This window comes from Emydura macquarii, unplaced genomic scaffold (genome assembly GCF_026122565.2).
Source record: "Emydura macquarii macquarii isolate MOO-44397 ecotype Brisbane River unplaced genomic scaffold, CSIRO-AGI_Emac_v2 contig_1876, whole genome shotgun sequence".
In the NCBI taxonomy this organism is placed as follows: domain Eukaryota; kingdom Metazoa; phylum Chordata; order Testudines; family Chelidae; genus Emydura; species Emydura macquarii.
The window spans coordinates 19,077,070-19,093,876 of record NW_027132013.1 but is presented as its reverse complement, the minus strand read 5'-3'; the positions used below and the strand labels follow the sequence as shown (position 1 = coordinate 19,093,876).

Here is a 16,807-nt window from a genome sequence, read left to right as displayed (position 1 = left end):
TGAGTCATATCTCCCTGGAAACATAAACCATAGAACAATCTAACACATTTTTTTCCTGCTAACAAAAGGATGTTTAATATATGATTAGCTTTAAATGCAGAATGCTGTATTGATAAAGGGGATGCAAACCTCAATCTGTTATTCCTTTAACAGGAAGTATGACCAAGGAGCTATAGTACAAAGTCTCTAAAACCAGGAAAAGAATGTGGGCAGTTTTCTGGAGGGCAAGTAACTTGAAGTCAATGGAAGTCCATTTGCATACGAGGTACTGTATAGAAATAACCAAAGCAATCTTCCTTCAGGAAAAGGAATTCCAGAACAGTAAAGTCTCCATCCTGCCTTCTGATAGGTAGTGCACAGCACTGGAAAAAGTTCAGCTACTGTACATGTGAACAAAAGAAGAATAACTTGAAACGTTGATTTCAAAGTAAATAAAGTAAGGGCATAAAGGTATTATGGAATTATGATATACATGTTTAAAAAGTTAATCGTGTTAACATGAAGAGAGTAGACTCTGAGAAAAACGTAGAAATTTTAAAAGTCTGGGAGATGCTGTAACAGCCAAAGAAACACCAAAATAAAATATTGTTTTCCAACAAGCCAATGTGCAGGTTCAATCAAAATAATGGTTAAAGCACTGGAAATATCAACATTAGAAAGCCAATCAACTGTGTGATCAAAATGTTGATGAAGGCAATGGTGAAACTGTTTCCACACCACAGTGGGATACCCTGGATTTCCAACCTGTAGCACTAAGAATTGAATAGTTAGCAGCAAACTCCTTTTTGAAGGGATTAAACTATTGATATGGAGAAAACTGGGCTTTTTTTCTTCTATACAATCGATACACTATAGTACAATACAGAAACATGAACACAAAAGAGTGAAATGGACCTCAACTCTTTCCCATACTAGAGTAGTTTGTGTGTTTTCTCAATGGTTTGTGCTTTTTTCACCTGTCTTTCCTCTGTTTGCAAGAATCATCTTCCTGAACCAAATTAATGAATACCCTTGCTAAGGAGAACAAAAACAGAATTAAATAATTGTTTTGGTAAGATAAAATATATGTTCAGTAGTAATAGTAGTAGAGTCTACAATTTTTTAAAATAAAAAGCAGAATATAAGATATATAGTTGAGAAATATTTTTAAGATTGAATGCCAGCAAAGTTCTTGAGATTGCATAGGAGAGTTCACAGGCAAGGGAAAACCTCTCAGTCATTTTGAAGGCATGGGGAATGAAAGTAAGATTGTTCTGGATCAAAATGGATTTAAAGCAATAGCTACAAATATGTAGAAAGTAATTAAGATGTTTATTAGAATAAGTGGGATAAACATAATAAAGACAATCACAAACAAAGAGGTGATGATCAGACATGTTAAGATAGAAAGAGTAAAGACCATTGAAGAATACAGAGTTGCACAAATCCCAATTAAAATTTCATTTTCTCTATTTCAGTTCATTCCGTTAGACTTCTTTATTCTGATGCTCACAGCTACACCTACTAGCAGTCACAAATACCCACCTTTTTTTGCAGATTCCTACATTAAAGTCACAGCCAGTGATCCCATTTTGCTTGTCACCTTACATCATAAAAGGTTCTCTGCACCATAATTAGTAACTACATATTTCCATCTCAACTAATAATACTAGGAACTAAACACAAATTAACAACAGTAGCACCTACTCAGTGATTTGCTGAGCAACTTACTAGGTTCATTTTCCTTAATCAACTGACCCTGTATAAAGCAGTTACACAGACAACTTTAAAGTTTTTCTATTCCTAATTATCTCGTTAGGAAGATTGAATACATGATGCACATAATGTCTACCATGTAACTCAGATGCTTCTACTTCCTGAATTCCATGACCACTTCCATTAAAAAAGAAATGTGATGTGTTTTTATATTATAAGCACAAAAAATCCCAAATTCCCACACTGTTTCTGACTTAACGGCTGGCATGATATCTGACTGCCTGAGGTATGAGAGCCTTGACAGTGAAATATAATTTTAAACCGTTTCTCTGCAACTATCACAAACTTCTGCTTCATTATTTCCAATTTTCTTATCCTCCCCAAAAAGAGGGGGAAAATAGAAAAACAACGATCAGCCTTTTCATCAAACAAGACTACAATTACATATTATTCAATCAATACTTATGCTGACTACAAGCAAGTGTTATGGAAAAAAAATCTATTTTCTCCTTAGAAAATTGCTTTATGACTTAAATTTAAGAAAGTTAACACTTAACTCCCACATAGCATTCACAATGGTCAAGGGTCTGAGTCAGAGTTTCTTCATGAAAGGATTGCTTTCCAAAGGAAATGCCAATCTAAATTCACCCTGATAGAGCTGGAATCTAATGAAATCTGACACCTTCCCCTCCTCCACCCCCCAACCCCCCAAAACAAATTTACATTGTATTATCAGAAGGACCCTGCTCACAGACACACTTAGGCCAGGCCAGCATACCTTAAGGGATTCATTAAATCATTACTAAAATATTCAGGGCAGATACTATTTTAAAGACATATTGTGAGTAATATTGCGAGTAATATTGCATACACACATTTTAGAAAAAAATGCCTTTTCCATGTAAAAATTCATACACACGCAGTAGTCAAGGTTATACAAGGAGATTTTCCTTTAAGTTGAGTAATTCCCTTTTTGTATTGCTGCTGCTTTACCAGAAGTGAATAGGTACATTCCTCACTAAATGAACATGATCAATCTCATGATTGATCAGTGTAGATGTATATTTTATTCATGAAAAAATATACAATGAGGAATTCAATGTCACTATTTTTGAAAATATAAAATGGGAAAGGGTAAAGAAAGAGATTGAAACCTGCCCCCTCTTCTTTTGTCTCTTTACCTGGTTTTCCACAAACACAGCAGCTACCTTATTTCATGAGATCCAGTTTAAGGCATCCCCTGTATTTCACTTCTCCAGACTTCAAGGAAAGAAATTAACCACCTACAAACATTTCACTTCTCCACTCCCTTTCCAACAATATAAACATTTAGAACATCCCCATCAGCACTGCCTTTAAATGAACTAATCATCATTATTGTGGTCTCAAAACTGATTCCCAACAAAACACTACAACAAAGCTGGCTGTAACAAAATAAATAAAAAGTAAAAGCTATTTGTGTACTTACAGTATCAAATAAATCACTCACTTTTTATAGTGGAAAGTCTTATAATCAGATTAAATCCTCCCTGAAAGAAGGGGATATGTATGTGTCTCTTACTTCAGTAAAACATCTGAAGACATCTGTAAAACTGAAGAGATTTTTATGTTTGTGTTTAATCTGTTTTATTGCTTTCATTAAATAGCACATGCTGTATTATAAGTATATTGCCTAAATTATGGTATCTACTGTCATCTCAAAACAACCTGTGCCTTGGTTCACTTAAATAACTTACCCTCTTTCCTTTCTTCCCCTCCTCGAGACCCTTCAGAGCCGTTCCCACTCAACGTTCCCCTTCCTAAAGAGAAAACACACATATATACAAAAGCCATCACTCGTCCTTCCACCACCACCTCCCTCAGTTTTGTTCATAAGGGGGAAAAAAACAATCAAGACTGAGGAGAGGGGGATAAGTCCATGTCACTCTTTGCTGAAAAAGGAGATATCCAAGGAGAAGCAGGAGGAAGAGGGGGTAGAAAAGGCAAGTTAAGATTGCTGCTTCTCCTTCCCTTGTTTAAGTTGGGGGCAGGGTGACTGAGTGTGAGGAATTCTTATGTCCAACCCCTTCTTTTTCCTCCTCCTTCTGTCTCATCGGAAGTCGGTTCCTTGTCCAGGGCCCCAGGACTTTCTCCCCGGATTGTCTTGGGGCTGTTAAAGCCGGGGAGGGAAAGGAAGAGAGAAAGAGCGATCCTCTCCTCATATAAAAGCAATACATCAGCGCTGCACACAGACTCCCAAAAATCGGGGGGGGGGGGGGCGGCCGGAGAGCGAAAGACAGAGCTGGGGGGCAGAGGGGTGCTCTTCGCAGGATCAGTGCCAGCAAGGCTCAAGGACTCCCCACATACACATGGCAGACTTTTGGGGCTCAGGGTTTAACTGACCAGGGATGAGGGAAGGCAATAAAGAGATTCAATGAAGGGGTTGGGCGGAGGGGGGGGGGAAGGGGGGCTCTCTCCCCATGAACGGCCAGTTCTCTCCAGGACCCTCCCCACCACCCAACTCCGGAGCCTGCGGAGGCGGCAGGCGGCCGCACGGTCGAGCTTGCCTGCTCCCAGTCAGCTCCATTCACTCTCCCGCAGGCTGGGGTAGTGGGTCTGTAACGGGAAGGGGGAGGGGTGCCTCTCTCCTCAGGACGAGCTCCACGCAGGGCTCCCCAGGCTTGGGGCTGAAGAGGAGGGAAGGTCGGGGGGGGGCCTGCCCCCCTCCCAGGCTCCGCGCTACCTGCCCAGCTCCCGCACTGAACTCACCCAACAAAGTTGCTGCGGCTGCTGCAGGAGCCTCCGCTCTGCGCTCCTGCCTTCCCCCCTCCCCAGCTCCTGGGATGAGCTCACCCGGCCGGCGCCTGCTCCACCTCCTGCCAGAGGAGCTCTCGCGAGAGGGCTGACGGGGAGGGAGGGGAGCAGCCTCCCCTGCAGTTACTATAACAACGGCCACGCGCCAGGCCTAGCGGGGCGGTTGCAGCCTGCGCGGCGCGAGGGGTTGGGGGCGGCGGAGGAGGAGGGTCACTGTAGCTCCGGGGCTCCCTGATCGCGCGCCCGAGCAGCCCGAGAGCTCGCGGAGACCGTCTCGTCTGCCCCTCCCCTTCGGCGCGCATAGTCCGCGCAGCAGGTGCCCAAGCTGGGAGTTGGCCCACGCAGGGGTCGGTTGGGCTGAACACAAGCAACTGGGCAATTTCTCGCCTAGCCCCGGAGCGGCTTTGTCAAGCCTCCGGAGTTCGGGGAGGAGCAGAGCGGTGGCGAGGCAGGGAAGTTACAGCAGGTAGTCAACAGCACAGCACTGTGGGTTAGGGACACGCATAGGGGCCTTCAGGCTTCGGGTTTTCACTGCTGCCGGTTCAATCTGAATGAGCGCTTGACTTAAAACCCCCTTAGGCTCTGCATCCTCTGAGGTCGGTGGGACGTCGGTCTCCCCCCTCCTCCCCGGGGCCTACTTATAGTCAATAGGACACAGTATTTCCAACCTCAGAAGGTTCAAAATCATGTCTCACCCAAAAAAGTCATGTGATTAGCCCCAAAATCCAGAGAATAAATTGTGTTTTGTCTCACAGGCACATCTGGAGAAGACGCTCTAGGCTGGCAGGAGAGAGCTCCTCCGCTAGCATTAAAATCACCCTCGCAAGCAGCATATCCTAAGCACACTAGCACCTATGTCGCTGTAACTGATGTTGCTCAGGGGGTAGAATATTCACACCCCTGAGTGACATTAATTTTGCCAACATAGGTGCTAGGGTAGACGTAGCCTAAGGTAGTTGATCCAAGCTCTGAGACTTCTGTGGGTTTTGTTTGTTTTGCAGCCTAGGCATGTCTTAAGTAACTTACCCCCATTGTACAGCTGGCCTGGGGCAAAGCAGGGAATTGAATCCCACTCTCCAAAGTCACAAACTGATACCATCACCATGAGCACTGGTCCATCCTTCCTTTACAGATAGGGGTTACCAAATGTTTTAGATAGGAACAACCTACTGAGTCCAGTAGTATTCAAATTTATGACATCTATGTGAAAGGCTCTAAAACTTCTTAGCAGAGCCCTGTCTTTTTCACAAACTCAGCACTAGCTTGCTTGCCAAGTGCCTGCTTGATTGAAGTTTATAGCATGGTTTATGTAGCATAGTGGTCTGCTAACAAGGTTCTAACTTGCCATCCTTTGATCCCTAATGCCCTGAGGTTCCCTTGATGAAGGGCTAACAGGCAGAAAACAGGAGTTTAAAAAGCCAGCTCTAAAACAAAGCAACCAGAGTAGTTAGTGAACAGGAGCAGTAAAGGGGAGTTTTCCGAGGGAGTTTAGAGAAGCATGAGAGCCAACTAACAAACATTTTCGAAACTTATGTCAGTAGCCACCCCCCAACCTCATGGGAAAAAAATACACACCCAAAGAACAAACAAAATGTGCAAGAGTAAAAAAGAATGCAGGCAGAAGTCCGGCAGCACAGTGTGACTATCTAGTTCATTGCACTGAATGTATTAGGTATGATTACCTGCTTTGTGGTATGCAGTGTAACTGGAGACTTGTCGGTCTCAGGATATTAGAGATACAAGGTGGGTGAGGTAATATCTTTTATTAGACCAACTTCTGTTGGTAAGAGAGAGAAACTTTCAAGCTTACCTAGAGTGCTTCTTCAGGTGTGGGAAAAGAACTCCCAACCTCACTGCAAAATTCAAGGTGGAACAGATTGTTTCACAAAAACACTTTTCACAAAGCCATCACTCTGTTTCTGACCAATTGGTCCTCATCCTCAAAGGAAATCTGCACAACACTTTCAAAAGACAAGCATGGGAGCTTAAATTCATTACTCTGCTAGACACCAAAAATCATGGATTGAACAGAGGCAGTTGATTTATGACTTATTACAACAATCTGTAACCCATTGACCCTCTCTTTTTGTCCTAAAAATGCAGAGGTGTTATCAGGCCACTCTACCTTGAATGGACCCTTATAATATGTACTAACTTATTCTAAAAAATCTGTTTTACCTTGCACTTTGCTGTCAGGTTGTGAGCTCCTTTTCCAGATCTGAGAAAGAGCTCTGTGTGGCTCAAAAGCTTATCTTTCTCACCAACAGAAGTTGGTGGGTGAGGTAATATCTTTTATTGGACCTTGTCTCTACCTGTTTTGTGGGCAGGTGGCATATGTGTGCATTTCCTGCAAGAAGATCACATCCCTCAGAGACCAAGTACAGGCTCTTGAGACCAGAGAGGCTGAAGCAGAAGAGCTAAGGAGACAGAGAGGTACATAGATGAGACTTTCCAGGACATAGTAGAATGGTCCCATCCCCAGTCTGATACAATCTGTACAGCTCAGGAGGATGAAAATCTCTGGAAATGGACACCGTCTTGCTGGAGTGGAGGGAAATGATCTCACAGTTGGGACTCTCCTTCCAGATGATGTCATGGTATCTCCCTGAGGATACCTTTTCCTGGGAAGGGAACCACAGTTATTAGGAAGAGACAGGTAATAGTAATGGGGGATTCAATTATTAGAAATATAGATAGTTAGGTTTATGATGACTGGGAGAAGCACATGATGAATTGTCTGCCAGTTGCAAACCTCTTGAGGCATCTAGATAGATGTGCAGTACTGGTGGGAACTGGTAGTTGTGGTAGATGTAGGTACCAATAACATAGCGAAAGATAGGAGAGAGGTCCTGGATGCAAAATATAGGCTGCTGGGTGAGAGGTTAAAGTCCAGGACCTTCATGGTAGTATTTTCTGAAATGCTTCCATGTGCACGTGCAGAGCCAGTTAGACAGGTAGACCTGCAGGGTCTCAATGCATGGATAGATGATAGAGTAGGAGCAAGGAATTTAGGTTTATTAGCAACTGGGGAATCTTTTGGATTTTGCAGGCATAAACGCTAGTGTAGATAGTGCTGTGTTGATGGCATAGCTACTACCCCTTGTTTGGTTGATATTATTATGTCGGCGGGAGAGCTACATAATGCGGCTACATTAGTGCTTATACCAGCAAAACTTATGTGGCTCAGCGGTGGTTTTTTCACACCCATGAGCAACAAAAGTTTTCTGGCTTAAGTGCCAGTATAGACAAGCCCTCAAAAATTAATAGCAATTTCTTTTTAAGTACATCAGAAGCAGGAAGTCTGTCTAACAATCAGTAGGAGCACTCGATGATTGAGTGCTAAAAAGGTACTCGAGGAAGATAAGGCTGTTGCAGAGAAGTTAAATGAATTCTTTGCATCTGTCTAGACTGCAGAGGGTATGAGAGAGATTCCCACACCCTAGCCTTTCTTTTTTTGGTGACAGATCTGAGGAACTGGCCTAGATTGGTATGTCAGAGGAGGTTTATAAACAAATTGATAATTTAAATAGAAATAACCAGGACCAAGTAGTATTTACCCAAGAGTTCTAAAGAACTCAAAAATGAAATTGCAGAACTGTTAACTGTGGTATGTAACCTATCTCCTAAATCAGCCTCTGTACTAGATCACTGGCAGATAGCCTATGTTATGCTGATTTTTGCAAAAGTCTCCAGAGACAGTCCTGGTAATTACAGGCCATTAAGCCTAACTTCAGTACCAAGCAAATTGGTTGAAACTATAGTAAAGAACAGAATTATCTGACTCGTAGAGATGATCACAGTATGTTGGGGAAGTATCAACATAGCTTTTGTAAAAGGCAATCATGCCTCGCTGATGTATTAGAATTCTCTGAGGGTGTGTAACAGGGGCATGCTACTCACTGCTTGGTAGCGCCTTCTTGTGGCTCATCTGGGGAATTAGCTTACCACCGTCTGTGCCCCATACGGCAGTCACTCGCTCAGTGGCCCCTCTCTCGCTAGTCAGGAGCTTCAGTACCTCTTCTTTGTGGTTTAGCCCTCCAGCCAAGTCATAATAATCCTCCCCTTCTGAGCTGTTATTGGCATCTCTCTTCATGCAGTCTCAGGCAGTCCCTATTCACTGTGCTGACTGTGCCGCTCCCACAGTGGCTTGTAGGGGAACCCGAGCCTGCCCTCTACAACGGGTTCTAGTGCAGGGTCCCTCAAACCAGCTGTTCAGTCTCTCAGACTTTACTACTCCTTCCTGGACTGCTTCCTACATTCCTATTAAAGGCTCCTACTCTCCCCCCTTGTATCAGGGTGTATAACTGCAGGTTTCCTTACTGCAGCCCTCTTCCCATCATCAACTCCTACCTAGACTTTACAGAAGCCCGGCCTGCTTGTCCCCCAGGGAGCTTCATTCTCAATTAGTATCATTGCCTCTGAGAAAATTACTCAAGATAGTTAAGTTCAAAGCAGACTGCAAAGAGTTACAAAGGGATCTCACAAAACTGGGTTACTGGGCAACAAAATGGCAGATGAAATTCAGTGTTAATAAATGCCAACTTATGCACATTGGAAAACCAGCCCAACTATACCTACAAAATGATGGAAGTCTAAATTAGCTATTACCCCATCAAGAAAGAAATCTTGGGGTTATCGAGGATAGTTCTCTGAAAACATCTCAATGTGCCGCAGCAAGCGAAACTAACAGAATGTTAGGAACCATTAGGAAAGGGATAGATAATTAGACACAATATATTATAATGTCACTGAATAAATGCCTGGTACGCCCACACCTTGAATACTGCTTGTCATTTTGGTCATCCCATCTCAAAAAAGATATATTAGAATTGGAAAAAGTATAGAAAAGGGTAACAAAAATAATTAGGAATATGGAACATGAGAAGAGATCAAAAAGCCTGGGACTTTTCAGCCTGCAAAAGATACAACCAAGGGGGGATATGATATAAGTCTATAAAATCATGAATGGTGTAGAGAAAGTGAATAAGGAAGTGTTATTTACCCCTTCACATAACACGCGAACCAGGGGTCACCCAATGAAATTAATAGGCAGCAGGTTTAAAACAAACATAAGGAAGTACTCCTTCACACAGTGCACAGTCAACCTGTGGAACGTCTTGCCAGAGGATGTTGTGAAGGCTAAGACTATAAAAGGGTTAAAAAAAGAACTAGGTAAGTTCATGGAGGAGAGGTCCAGCAATGGCAATTAGCCAAGATGGTCAGGGATGCAGCACCATGCTTTGGTTGTCCCTAAACCTCTGACTGCTAGAAGCTGGGACTGGATGACGGGAGGGATCACTCGATAAATTGCCCTGTTCTCTTCACACCCTCTGAAGCACCTGATGCCAGCGTCTGTTGGTCTCACCCAATATGGCCATTCTCATGTTCTTACATATATGAAATAAAATGAAAACGAACATATAAAGCAAAAGACTCACACCATAGTAGCAGCTAGTGTCCCACAGGGCTGGACCCAGTTCTCCGCTCTGGGCATTGCAACGTGGTGCGCACAGTCATAGCATCACTCAGATTTGGCCCAGCCAACCCTCCATTATCATGTTTTGAGGCATAGGGGAGCAGTTGGACCAATTTTGAATGGCATTGCAACACCCCCATCCCATCCCTGCTTGGCTAGCATTAAACAAAATTAACTTTTCCCAAAATAAAATTATAAAAAATTTTAAAATTCACAGGGCTTTACTCATTAGCAATCCCCTGAGGCATCCAGTTCCCCGTTAGCTCTAATTTTACACCTGTGAGTATGCGGCCTGCTTTCTGGAAAAATAAGTTTATTCAGTCAAGTTCTGACCTTTGTGGCACTTACACAAATAGGGTCTACCACTTCTGGATACAGGCAAAAATCTCCAGCACATGATTTTAACCTTACATTGGGATCTGCCAGTCATATCAAAGCAATTTCCCTCTCCAATGACTGAGTCAACTCACAAATTAATAACATGGCTACAGATGTGAAGAAATGAGCACACAACATCAGCTCTTTCTCTTCCATGCAGGATTTCATACATCAAAGTTTTGAATTTCTTGTCTCGCTCAGAGAACAGGCAAGATTTTTCTTACTGAAGGATCTGCCCTTCTTGAATACTTCACTGATCAGCATTGGCTTACTCTGAATACTTCTCTTGAGGGACAGAATACAAACCACCTCACTATGGCTAATGTAACTGAAGCTTTCATTGACCAAACTCTGAAGCAAAGATTCTGCATCAAACATCTGTTTCTGTCTGTTCTGAGTGGCGCTGGTGTGCAACATAATGGCTTCTGGAGCGTAATGCAAATAGTTTCTGGTGAGCAGTTGTTTCAATGTTCAAACATACACTCCAGCCATGTTCACTTTCTGGGAACATTTGGGCAACAGTTTTGACCAAGACCTACATACAGAGCCAAGGGACTTGCAAGGTTCTGAGAAGGTTTCTAAAGACTCATTATAGTTACACTCTAGAAATCATGTTGATGGGTGCTTTACAAATGCATGGATTTCCACAAGGTATTCTCTCTCTTCTGGATTTTCACCCTGGGGTCATGACTACACTACTCTCACACTGCTAAATGGGAGGGGAACTGTCCCAGGACTGTTCCACTATAGAAAAGGATGAGATCTATTGATCTAGAGCACGGGATAGTTTCATTTTATAAATATAAGTAAATCCATATTACACCCTCCATCCAAGGATCTCAAAGTACTTCACATATGTGAAGAAGTTAAAAGTTTGGCATCAGACCCATGAAGGGATTAGTCCAAATGGACATATAACCAGGCAGGCAGAACCAGCAAAATTCAACAGTAGGTGTCATGTCACTAGCAGATTGCATGCTACTGTGCCACTGGACTTCTCTTCACTAGAAAATCAGATCATGTCAGAAATAAAGCAGATGATTGCTGATAAACACTACTGAAGCTATAGGATTAACCAATAACATATGCACAATGTTAAACTTGACTTATCCCTGCCTACACTGACTGCAAAGTCATGTTTAACATCATGTCAATTTACATGATTCTTCAAGATCATGTTCTAACACAAACTCATTTACTAGTGAAGACAAGCTCAGTGAGGAGGAAACTCTACAGACTGGGAAAGGAAGACTGCACTTCTAGCATGTTCCTCACTCTAATCACAACAATTTGTTCCATACTAAGGTCTATATCCTGCTACTTTTGTGAAAGCAAGGATTACTCCATGAGTAGAAGCTGCATGCTCCTACCCAAAGAAAAATGCCAAAATGGAAAAAAATTGTCACAGTCATCTTCCCATGTCTAACTGAGGCACATAACCCTAAAGATATTCTGTCTAATGTTTGCAGAATACTTTCTCACCCATTCATTTTCCTTGAAATCTCATTTAAAGGAACGCTTGCCCTATCCTTTTTGTTTGTTTTTAAAATGTTTGACGTCTTTACAAACTTTTGCATTTTTATTTTGAAGTATGAAAATAATTTTTCTGGGAATTTTTGCCATTCATAAATTTGTGGAGAGGAATGAGCTTATGGCTGAGGGCTTGTCTACATGGGGAAATTGACCAGAATAGCTAACAGCTGTTCCAGAATATCTCCCTGTGTGGACATGCTATTATGGAATAAAAGTAGTTTTATTCAAGAATAATTACTCATCTTTAGAAGCATGCTAATTATTCCAAATTAAAGTGACTTTTATTCCAGAATAGAAAGTTCACGCAGGAAGCTATTGCAGAATAGTTTATTTCACAATAGATGTTCTAGTCAGAACATAAAAGAAAGCCATAAAGAAGCCCTAAGAGATGGAAACTTCTGAATGTCAATCCTTCTATTACTGACTTGCTTTGTAGCCTTACACAAGTCAGTTAATCTCCCTGCTTTATTTTCCTTGTCTGTAAAATGAGGATAATGATACATGCTCACCTCAACAGGGATTAATTAATTAATTAACTAACTAACATTAATTAATTAATTAACATTCACACTGCACTTTGAAGATGTAAAATATTATGTAAGTAGTATTGTTTCAGATTAGAGCTGGTCAGCACCTAACTTCTAGGAGCCTAGAAAATCCAGGAACACCACTTCAATCCAGAAAGGCAAGTTGATACATAAGCTCCTAGGATTTATACAAGGTAAGAGGAGAGATAGGCACCTAAGAATGCAATCCAGAAAACCAGCCTGGTAGGCCAGAAGCTACCTAAAATAGCCAGTGGGAGATGACAACCAGAGGCGTTTGTACTAAACCCCATCCCTCTCTGAGATAGGTTCCTAAATCCAGGCTACAGGGAGCTCTGCTTAGTGATCCATGAATGGGCACCCGCTGCGTGAAATCAGATGGTTTAGGCACCTAAGGTATTTCTCACAGGAATGAGTTAGATGCCTGCTTTGCTCCACACAAAATGGCTGACGGAGGATTAGAAGAGGGCGCTGCCCACTTTATAACTTTTAGCCTAGTGGCTAAAGCACTCATCTGGGATAAAGACAACCCAGTTCACATCTCTCCTTTGCCTGAGGGGGAGAAAGGATTTGAATGGGGGTCTCCACCTCTCAGGAGAGTACGCTAACTAATTGACCCCGCATGTCCTCCATACATCCCCTGTGTTTTGTGTCTCAGTTCCCCATCTGCAAAATGGGGATAATAATACCACTTCAGTTGTGCAAATAAATCCATTAATAGTTGTGAAGCACCTATACTCTGCTGATGCCATAGAAAGGCCCATGAGGAAAATAATAATTTCTGTCTTAACAGGGTTTAAATAGCATAAAGTAAATAAGGCATGCGACCACATATTGCACAACAAAGAGAAAACAAAATAGTGAATAACTGCTCATTAATTGAGCCCTGTCCATCTTGTTCACTGAGTGAGGCAAGGGTCCTCTGGAAAAAATAGTATGTGATCATGTAATTAAAGTGTGTATCAAAATGCATATGCCCAAGGAGGCTGAATTAAGGTTGCAGTCAGGGGAGTCATTGAGAGCACAGGAGAGACAGCGTCCCTGTTCTCAGTTCAGGTGCCCAGACCCAGCAGGGCCTGCAGCAGCCCAGAGTTGCAATTCAAGAGAAAGTCCTACTCAGACCTGTGCTGGAGCATGTCCGGGGTAGACAGGATCTTTGGGGAATTTAGCTGTTAAAATGTCAGAAGTCTCTACTAAGAATGTGTAAATTGTGATTTGTCAAAGAATTATAAATGAGCCTAATTCGGGTGGATTTTCATGGGGATTGCAAAAGGTTCATCCTTGACGAAAAGACCACTCACTTGCAAGGTTTCAACTTCCTACTACAAAGGAAGGAGGCACTAGAAATTTTCAGATAAAAGGTTGCCAGAATTTTTTGACATGAACTAAATGTATTTTTTTCCTGAGCTGTTTTCAATAACAGCAGGATCATTTTGGTTGAAATTTTCCCAAACCATTTAGCCTCAAGCAGACACCCATCATGGAAAATTTTCAACCAAAACTGTTAAAGTCTGGCAAAGTTATAAGCAACTGAAAACTTAAAGCAACCTTAATAATCGGCAATACCACCAGCCCTGCCTATAACAAATAGTTCTCCTACCACTCTCAGGAGGGGGAAAACACACAATAGCTATTTAACAGCACCATCAACATCATGGAACAGTTTGGGACAGGAAGCGAAAAATGTGCTACCCAACTAAAGCTGCAGTGATTTTGGTAGTTTTTATGATTTATACAACAACTCACCCATAAAAAATCATTTAGCAGTGTGCACTAATTTGTAATATAAATTCTTCATCTGAAAAGAAACTTAAAATATATATAAATAAAAAACATCAGCCTTCAGATACTTTTATTTTTTTACAATCTTATAATACAAGAAGATTGTTTTCCAAACAGATATTGTACATCCAATTAGTTTATATGTGGTTTTGTGGCTTTCAGTATTCTGAACAAAATATTAAATTAAACAGATATTTATCTTCAAGAAAACATTCCTATACACAACAAAATTAAATTCTAGAGAAAACTGAATAATGTTGGGAGAAATTACAAATGACTTATCACTCATGTGTTCAATGGATATTTGACCTAGCTATCACTTTTTGAAATTTGCCAATCGGCCCATGTTTTAGGATACATTCCTAGTACTGTTTTAGAATTGCGAATAAGTCACAATATTCCATTGATAGAATTGCTGTTGAAGAAATGTCTTTGGAGAGTTGAGGAGGACAGTATTTGCAGGTCAGCATTAATATAGCTATGACTTTTCGTTATGTTTTTAATTTGATGTTTAAATGGACACCATCAATTTAAAAACTATACTTCTGTCTGAACATTTTTGTATCTAATATTGTAATTCACATCAAAGATTACTGTAACTGAAAGATTTTGGAGGAAAAAAATCTGATTTTTTTGAATGTTTGCTCCATGCATTTGGCAGAACTTAATTAATAGTCAATTTCACTCTCTCCCATGTAGAGAAGCTTAGTTGGTTACCCTTGCAGTTTCTGTAGAGTCTTTCACACAGCAAGAGAGGAGGCGAAAATGGAAAAATATTGTAAAACTCCAACAGTTGGCAGGGAGACTACAGAACAAGGAAAAGACCTGAAATGACTTTTAACACTTTTTTAAAGCTGACTGAGAGCTGGTCTACACCCAGCTATAGTATGTATAATAAAAGCACTTTTATATTGATAATGTTTATAGACAGCTACCAAAACAAGTTATACCAATAAGATTATGTATTGATACAACTGCATCCACGTTAGGGGCTGCATCAATTTAACTATATCAGTAACTACTGGTTTTGAAAATTGTACATAGATAAACCCTAAATTTCAGGTTGATGGTGACACTTGAAAAATACATCTTTTAAAGTTTGAGGTTTTTGTTAGAAACGCTTAGGGAATATGACCAGACAATAAAACATTAATAGCAATAACAAAATAACAACAACAATAAAACACGTCATTAGATCCAAGCAAATCCTGCTGAAATCAATGAGAGTGACTTATATCCTGCATGGGGAATTTAGAGCCACTACAGTCTAGTTTATGACATGAATTTCTGTGAAATAGGCTAGCTTAGTTCAGATACCAACAGTATTTATCCTGATGTTCTGGCCAAATTCAGATTTGGGCATTTCACTTCCTGTCCTAAACTGCTGTGTAATGTTGCTTTGCAGCATCAGAGCCTGATCTCATCTGTGGTCTGTCCATGGAACTCCCATTGATTTCAATAGGGTTCACAATGATGGAATGTTTGGAAGATCAAGCCCCATTACTGCATAGTGGCTGCATTCTGCTATGAGTGAAGAGATCCTTATTGGTCTCTTGCCTCTAGAGCACTTTAGGATGGAAAAAAAATCAGTATAAATTGAAAATACTAATATAGAGTGAACATTTCAGGTACATGCTTTAAGTTAACTGTTATCTCTGACCCTGAGTCTTATATTTCAGATGAAATACAACTATTACTATGCACATGCTGATCCATAAATGTGATGGCTGTTGAATGTTCTGTCATGGCTTCCTTTCCTTCCAGATGAACGCATCCATGCCCCATTTAAATCTAGGCATTTTCTGAAATCAATGTTATATAATTACAAACTGAACTAGTTCCACTGTGAATCCAACAATACCCTCCATACAGCATCAGGATGATCTACATGTCAGCACCCAGCACCATGAATCCATAGCACCAACCAATCCAGATAAGTAATTTTCTTAGAAATGCCAAAGTTATTCAGGACAAAAGGGAATGAGATGCAGTAAGGATCCATTTATTTAGGAATGAGGCAATTTTCAAAAGCAGATCTACTAATCCTCTCCTCTCCTTGAAAACAGTATAACTGCTTGTGTATACAAAACAAAAAGAGTTTCAGTACTATTACAGAAAGCAATCTCAGTCATGCTTTCTTTAATTGTGCAAATACAGTTTTACCCTGTCCAATCAATGTAATCATGTTTAAGGGAATCCACAACCATTTTGAGCAATGAGTTAATTTCATAGAGTAGATGGGATTAAAGAATCAGACATTGGTGACCTTCCACATTCATGCATAAGACAAATATCTCTCAGGAACAGAAATATAACGAATTTTTTAAAATCTATCCCTATTACTCTCACGGATGCAGGAAACTATCTTCTTGAAAAATCATAACAATATCATTTATTTCAAACTGTTAATTTGTCTGTATTTTAATTTGGGCACATAATTGCTTTAAAGAGGAACATTTCTATTGGGACAGATTTAGGAAGAAAAAAGGAATATTTACACCAAAAGGAAATTACTTTACAATACAAGCAATTTCTACATTCTCATTTGCTATTATTAACATTATACACTTCTATGATGCTTTTCATCTGAGGATTGTGAAGCTCT

The 16,807-nt window shown here is 40.8% G+C and overlaps 1 protein-coding gene across 10 annotated transcripts in view; it reads right to left on the bottom strand.

Moving 5' to 3' along the window:
* Positions 1–4,530, bottom strand: part of SIPA1L1 (signal induced proliferation associated 1 like 1) — a 394,920-nt gene extending 390,390 nt beyond the window's left edge. For 5 of the 10 annotated variants that reach the window (XM_067557840.1, XM_067557837.1, XM_067557846.1 and 2 more), the window contains exons 1-3: positions 4,444–4,530; positions 3,432–3,494; positions 3,185–3,287 (exon numbers count right to left, since the gene is read on the bottom strand). The gene's annotated coding sequence lies outside the window, so the exon portion shown is untranslated. Of the gene's footprint in view, positions 1–3,163; positions 3,288–3,431; positions 3,495–4,443 lie in introns of those variants that run through there. The other 5 variants (XM_067557838.1, XM_067557847.1, XM_067557845.1 and 2 more) reach the window with 4 other exon arrangements.
* Positions 4,531–16,807: the final 12,277 nt, after the last annotated feature.